This window comes from Lactuca virosa, chromosome 2 (genome assembly GCF_052849685.1).
Source record: "Lactuca virosa cultivar CGN04683 chromosome 2, Lactuca_virosa_CGN04683_v6, whole genome shotgun sequence".
NCBI classification, from domain to species: domain Eukaryota; kingdom Viridiplantae; phylum Streptophyta; class Magnoliopsida; order Asterales; family Asteraceae; genus Lactuca; species Lactuca virosa.
Genome location: NC_136427.1, coordinates 277,942,370 through 277,950,626, shown reverse-complemented (window position 1 = coordinate 277,950,626; position 8,257 = coordinate 277,942,370).

Genomic DNA, 8,257 nt, shown 5'->3' with positions numbered 1-8,257 from the left:
ACCGATTCCACCACCGAATCCGACCACTGTGCCTCCTCCTACTGCTCGAGAATTCATTGGCAACCAAATTCGGGACGAGGAACGTTAGCATGAGGGCTGTGGAACCTCCTCAGTCGCCGTCCCGCTACCTGATGCCGCCTGTGATGCTGTGAATGGCCGGAGAACCCCACCAAAACCAAAGTGTAACCCGTGAACGGCCAAGAGGACTACCAGGGTCGTAACCACCGCCATGGCGTGCGCTACTGATGCTGCGTTTCGACGACGACGAGACCGCCGCTTGCTGCCTTGGTATTGAGCGCCTGCGCAGTGTGGTTGTCGGGGGTGTAACCAAATCGTGAAGGTGTCGCCGCCACCTCCTTCTTTCCTGTTACGTCGTCACAGGTCCACTGCCACCGTTAGCTGCTTCTGTGACGCCTTCAAGCTCCATCCGTTGCTGCCATCGATGATTGTATGTGCTACCGTCGCTGTCGGCCGCCATACGCCACCAAGAGGGTGGCTGGGTTATTTTTGCAACCGGGTGTGTGTATGTAGCTGTATTTCCACTGTTAGTGTGTGATGTGTGTGCTTGGGAGGTTTGTTTCGCCGGAAAGCAAGTGCACCACCATGACAGCCAACCATGGTGGTTGCCGCCGGTTATAGCTTTTCTGCCACCACCGGTCACCATAGGGGTGGCTGTGTGTGTGCGCGTGTGTTATTTTTAGTGTGTATGTGTGTGTGTATTATCGAGTTGTACATTGTAATGGTGCCAAAATAATAATAGAAATCTCGAAACCACCACCGTGAGGTGGTGGCTGCCGCCTCCTGCCGCCACCGGCCACCGTGTCGGGTGGTGGTATGCCTCGTTGTATGGTGACTCGTTTGTGTTGTTTGGACAAGGGACATAAACCCTAATGGGCCCAATGAAGCCCTAATTGACATTAAAGCCCAAACACGTGTCTAATGGGTTTAGTGGACCCTAATGGATCTAAGGACTTAGCTAATGGGCCTATTGGGCTAAGTTGGGTTGGAAACCCTAATTAGGGTTTGGAAAACCCTAATGCCATGAAACCCTAATTTGGGGTTTATCGGGATCGCATCGGGATTAATTAATGAACTCATAATATTAATTAATAATCATTGCAATCAACCTAAGTCAACATTGGACTTAATGGATTAAGTCCTTAATGGATTAAGTCCTTAATGGGTTAAGTAGGAAACTTAACCCTAATCACCATTTTATGAGAAACCCTAATTTCACTTGGGTTTATTATTGGGCCTTTCAGTTGGGCCTTGATGATTGGATTACTAATGGGTCATCCAAGAATAATCATATGGACTAGAATATGTTGATGGGCTTAGGGTAAGGCCCATATGAGGGTTTGGGCCCAAGTTGGAAAATTGGGCCATAGATGGGCCATAGTTTGGGCCTTAATGATTATATGATGTTGGGCCTTAGAATAAGACCATGTATAGGCCTGGGCCCAATTTGGAAAATTGGGCCATATGTTGGGCTTTGATTTCTAATTGACTTTGGGCCTATGGCTTGGGCCTTGGGCTTGAATAAGCCAAGCTAGGGGTAATGTAGTTATTACCCAAAGAATGTACTTATGGTTATGTAGTGGAACCCAATTATTAATTGGGTGATGTTTGATGTTGACAGTTCGGGAATCTGTCAGCCAACAGTTGGGGTTGAGTCTGCGGGACTTCAGCAGTGTGGGATTGTGTCTACGGGACTTCAGCAGTGTGAGGTGAGTTACCTTCCAGTAGGGGTGGGTCTAAGGCCACAATGCCGGCCCACCAACAGGGGTAGTTGGTAGATAATTGTCTTTGTGATAATTATCTTGGTATGTTTATGTGATATGCTCATGAGATATGCTTATGTGATATGCTTATGAGATATGCTTATGTGATATGCTATGTGTGTCAGTGGTAGTAGCAGGGAATAGTTCTTCCCTGACTCGGTCGTTAGGATCGAAGGGTAGGTCAGTACCCCAGATATGCCTGACTGTATGATTATATCCTGTTATTAAATGATAGTGGTAGGGGGTGAAATAGTCCCCGGTTACCGGTTGAAAGATACCGATGGCGGATACCGGTTGAAAGATACCGATGGTATTATGTGGTATGTGGTATGATGGGGGAACTCACTAAGCTTCGTGCTTACGGTTTACAGTTTTAGTTTCAGGTACTCGTTTTCAAAGGAAAGGAGTCGGCTTGATCGCAGTGCATCACTCTACGTTTTCCGCACATGAGATCTTTGGGATTACACTCTGATATGGTTTTATGATAAAATGCTTGATTATTGACACTTTGGTTTTGACATGAGATATGAATATGAATGTTTTATTACTGATGGTTTTATATTATAACTTAATCAAAACAAAATTTTTGGCCTTGAATTTTGGGATGTTACAAATCAATTGGGTTTTGGAATCAGGGGTTAATCATACGACTGCAGGTTTTTCTTTTCGATTTTAGAACAAAACCAAAGAAGGGAGCATAAGTGGGTTTCATATTTGTTTGTTTATTTTTTTATTTGATTTTTAGGTTTTTTGAAGTAATCTATATTTGTGCTTGGAGGAAATGTGTTGTTGAGCAGAGAACATGACCAGACGTTCGCACGCCAAAATTGTCAGGGTTGCTATATATATATATATATATATATATATATATATATATATATATATATATATATATATATATATTTAACAATGATTATTTTATGGTTTAAGTTTCAAAGTCTAAAATATTGGTAATTTTAGTGTTATTAGCCAATAATTGGAATTAACATAAATGACTATTTAAACTATAATCCAATACACAAAAAGGCATGGGTCAAAGGGCAGAGCCTTTGACGGTTGTCCCGTTGATGAAACATCATTCCTAATAAATGAAAATAATTTTGCCACTTGTTATCCTTTTATGCATTATGCCACATGTCATTTTGTGGTAAATTTAGATTAAATTATATCCATGTGTCATTTTGTGGTTTTTTCCATTTTATTAAATTTCATATAATACTTAAATATAATAATAAATATATATTCAATTCATTAATGCAACTTTCCTTATTATTTTCTAAATTTCTAAATTGAATCCGATTATTTTAACTGTTTATATATTTAAATTATTAGTTTAAATTTACAAGATAAATAAGCATTTTAATTTTAATAACTAAATATTTTTTTTTCTTATAAATTTAAAATTTAAAATTGTTAGATCTTAATGTTTTTTTTTGAATAAACTCATATAATACATGAATCATACAACTAGTGTATAGTATAGATTTATTTAAAAGCAACTCAAACTTCCTCTTAGCCCAAGTTGCCTATATATGGCAGTTTCCAATCAAGCTGACATGGATACTTTTTTTCTTCATAATTTGGTTTTATAACTACAATTATGCAATTTTCCCTTGATGAATATTTGTATTTATTTTTTGTCATTTTTATAACTCTTTTATAAAAATCAACAAAGTTGTATGCCTGAAACACAAAGTGTCCTCACAAAATATCCTACATTGAATTTCTTGCCAAGAAAAATATCAATACCGATATGTCACGGGACGACTCGATCTCCGTGTGCCACTTAGTGTAACTTCGATTAAGTCAGGCTACAACACTTCTATAACACCGTAATTTTTCAAACATATTTTTCATTTTAAAATCGCATACTTTTCATAACATATTGTATAGAAATCTCGTTTATTCAAATTACAAAGCACAACTCCATTAATAATCCAGGATCCTCAAAACATAACTCTTTCTCTGGTGTGTACAATCAAGCCGCTGTCGTCCCGCGATCCTGAGAAAACCTAAAACACATAACACATAACACGGTAAGCACAAAGCATAGTGAGTTCCCCAAAATACCACATACAATACATAGCCACTCGAGGCTATAACTCGGTATGACCCTCCGGTCAATGTGTCTCAGCGGGACCCTCCAGTCCTGTAGCTCGTTGGACCCTCCAGTCCGGTCTAGCTCGTTGGACCCTCCGGTCCGGTCTATATAACACATAGCATACATATATCACAATACACATAAACTCAAACATACACATAACACATAAGACCATCCGGTCTGCACATAGTTACCACTCTAGGTAATGTATAGTGAGAAGACTCACCTCAGCTAGCAGGTGAGCAAATAACCTCGCGTTCGGATCTCGAACTAGCCTCCTCCTAACACAGAGGATGAATATCTCTTATTAATACTCTTTTCACGACTCATATAATCGAAGGCGGTTCTTTCTCTTTCTACTCTTTAAAGTGGGTAAAAGACCATTTTACCCCTCCAAGGTCTCTAGCACATATGTTGACCAAAACCCCAAAGTCAACAGAAGTCAAACTCGAGTCAACAGTCCAAGTTTGACCCGACTCGTCGAGTGCACTCCTGCGACTCGTCGAGTCCCCTCGTATCCTCAGAAGTCTCAAAAGTCCAGCTCAACTCGTCGAGTTGACCCCCAACTCGCCGAGTTATCGCACAATCAATCCATCGGGACAAACCCTTGCCGACTCGTTGAGTCACGACATGGACTCGGCGAGTCCCTTTGATCTGATTTCTCATTCAGACGATTTCAACCAGATCTATCACTCTAAACTATAGATCTAGCATCTCAAGGCTCAATAATTACGTAAAGCTTCGATCTTTACGTTCATACATGATGCTATTGCTTCAAAATGCCAATACATGCTCTTCATGAAGGTTTTTGCTCATCAACCCTCATTTGGACCACTAAAGCCGAGACATCTAGACTCTAAGGACCTTAGGAGGTCCAGATATGAGGTTTGCAACCACAACCAGGTCTCATTCGACTCATAGATTCAAAAGAATGGAGGCAAAGCCATAAAACTCCCAAAATGAGATCTAGTACAAGGAATGAACAAGATGAGGACTTTGTACCTTCTCTTAGCAGCTGAAACACTCAATACCACAGATCCACTGCCTTCCTTTGCTCCCCATCATGAAGCTCTTCATCCTTCTTCATAGAAATGCACCAAGATCCACAATATGAGCTTCTCTCTCACTCTCTAGCTCCAATAGAAATTAGGGTTTGCTCTCAGGGGAAGGTAGCCACAAATGAGGCTATAAATGCCTTTAAATAGGTCCCAAACCCGGGAAATTAGGGTTTCTCTGCCCAGCACCTACTCGGTGAGTCCCTCCTCTGACTCGTCGAGTCCATTCATTAAATCCACGTGAGCAACTCGACTCGACTCGGCGAGTTGGTCCCTCAACTCGTCGAGTCCCTCCTTAAATCTCAAGATTAACATACACAATAATGTCCCTGAAAATCCGGATGTTACAATTCTCCCCCACTTGAATTAGATTTCGCCCTCGAAATCGCTCATTCACAACATATAAATCTAATCAAATAACCAAACAGCTCCATCGAAAGGGTCTCATACCACACAACTATCTTCCTTTATGGACACCTGAATCCAAACAGGAACTCCTCCCTGGAAAAAGGACAGACACATCTGCCACTATGCTACCCCTTCTGACTCTCAAGAATCTGGAACTCTAGTAGCCTGACACACAGCCAGACCGCCATCTCCAAATGTCACCACGTTATTCGCTCCTCGAATAACAAACCCCTACAGCTCACTGCCCCTCTGATTCTCTAGTGGGGACCGATAAAACAAGTCCATGCCCAAAACTGGCTACCGATCACTCGTCCCAGACATGATAAACAATCCAAGTCATATACCAAGGAATGGAAGGATCACATCACACCAGGGACTCATCCACTGAACTGCAATCAAACCCCAGCTCCCTTCTCTAAATCCCTTTCAACACTGATCACCCGGTCATCCCCCGACCTAGCAGTTGAACCTCCAAGGGTTACCCATTGCATACCTCAACATGTCTCATTGACTTCCTTCCCACACTAGCTATCTCGGCCCAGTGTGACACACAAGTCACGAAGTTCGCTTTTCCTCAAGCGAATACGGAATTCGTTTCACCCACGAACATTCTCTCGCTGACTAGTGGGTACTACGGCTCCCCGCAGTATCACAACGACCTCTCACTGAATAGTGAGTACTACGGCTCCCCGTAGCGTCACCACAACCTCTCACTGAATAGTGAGTACTACGGCTCCCCGTAGCATCACCACATCCTCTCACTGAATAGTGCGTACTACGGCTCCCCGTAGCATCACCACAACCTCTTACTAAATAGTGAGTGCTACGGCTCCCCGTAGCATCACCACAACCTCTCACTGAATAGTGAGTACTACGGCTCCCCGTAGCATCACCACAACCTCTCTGCACTGAATAGTGAGTACTACGGCTCCCCGTAGCATCACCACAACCTCTCACTGAATAGTGAGTACTACGGCTCCCCGTAGCATCACCACAACCTCTCACTGAATAGTGAGTACTACGGCTCCCCGTAGCATCACCACAACCTCTCTGTACTGACTCATTGAAACTACAGCTCCCCGCAGTCTTACCGCACTTACTCTTACCACTTCACAATCTCATCCTCAGGTTGACATCACACTGCGATCATTAACTCATGCTCTGCGGCCCAGCATAGATAGGTACACACACACACACCCATCCAGGCTAAGCATCACTACTTCGGACGACCACCGTCGCGACAAAACCTCTTTTTCTCGCTGCAATTCACATTCTCAAATCAATCCATTTGATGTCAATTAGCTGAAGGGCCCCCACCGGAACCATAGACACTTGATACACCACTCGTCATCTCAAACTCAAAACTCAAAATAATCCGAGATTTAGGACATTAAACTCGGATACCCCGGAATACCATCATAACGCCTCGCAGTGTCTTGACTCTACCACTGATCTCATACTCATGGCATCATACTCAGATACCGCATTGCTTCCTCGGAATCTCGCAACCGGTCTTTCTCTCGTGCCACTTGTAACCCCGGAATACTCCATCTCCCAAATTAAAACACGGAGAAATTTCCAACGACTCAGAACACGAAGATGACAATCCGAAACTTCCTCATCTATTGCTCAAAACTCATGCAAGAATATTCATAACGACCCTGAAGTTGGTTGCCCAATCAACTTTTTCCTTTCCCATACTGCATATAATAGCCCATACTCTGAACCTAAATTCTCAACCGCCGAACTAACCTCACAAGCCAACCACCTCGAATTCACCATTTTAACCTTGAAGGATTCCTAACCACCACAAGGTCTCCGACCAACGGCCACTTGCAGTGGAGACACTCATCCTTTCTCAAACACGTACCACATGCACTATCTCGCTCTGCACCTCTCCTTGACCGCTAATAAGCATGGTCTCAGGAATCCGCACCGCAGGTCTCTATATCCAGTTCTCTAACCGCTGTTGAACAAATCTCTGATCTCCTCAAAAGCACCCGGTTCTCCCCCACTCAGGGTTCGAACCATCACCAATTGGTTCGCTAACAATCTAACCCACAAGCTGTTTTTACCAATAACATCGCACCTACTCTTGGAAGGTGATACGCAATGCTCGATGATCTCCCCGATGGAGGTCAAGCAATTCCAAATACCCCGAATCTCCGATGAAATCCTCAGAAACTTCTCATCATGACTACCTCTAGTCATTCAGAATCTCGTACCATCCCACTACCGGACATCTCAACTGTTCAGTCGTAACCCTGACTCTCAGTCTAAAAATAACGAGCTAACATATTCCTCATCCTCGAATCTTCAACCAACATTCCATCACGTGGGTTGTAATAAGAGTGGAGTCCTCATTACCACACTTGACACTCATCATAGACAAAAAGAGCCACCGCCCCAATATCCTCTTCTTGATCGTCTGCCGCTGCAGCTAATACATGCCCTACTATGCTCAAATAGGGTGTGTCCTTGTCCTTAACCATCTCAATTCCCGCTGAAAACCTGCTCATGCTCTAACATTACCTCTCGGCAGACATACTCCCCAAATACTCTGATGGAAGGGCGCCATCAATGCTAACCCGCAGGGTTCTACCCCCAAACTCGGAAACCGAATTCTCAACACCTCTTATGTTTCCCACATGAAACGGAAATAATACCATACATGTCACAAAAGGTGACATCTCCACTATCGGCTGATTGCTCAACTCATGTCGCAATCCTCCATAACCGCCATCTCTACTCATCCTTGAGCCTTGCGACTTCATCTGCCATCTTACCAAAAAAAATCCCTCGGAGCTAACTCGATTTCCCTCTCAAGGGATGCTCTACTAAAACTCGTTCATCATGGCCCTCTGGCCCCATACTCTTTCACATCTGATCTCAGTCTAACCAATCACCACGGA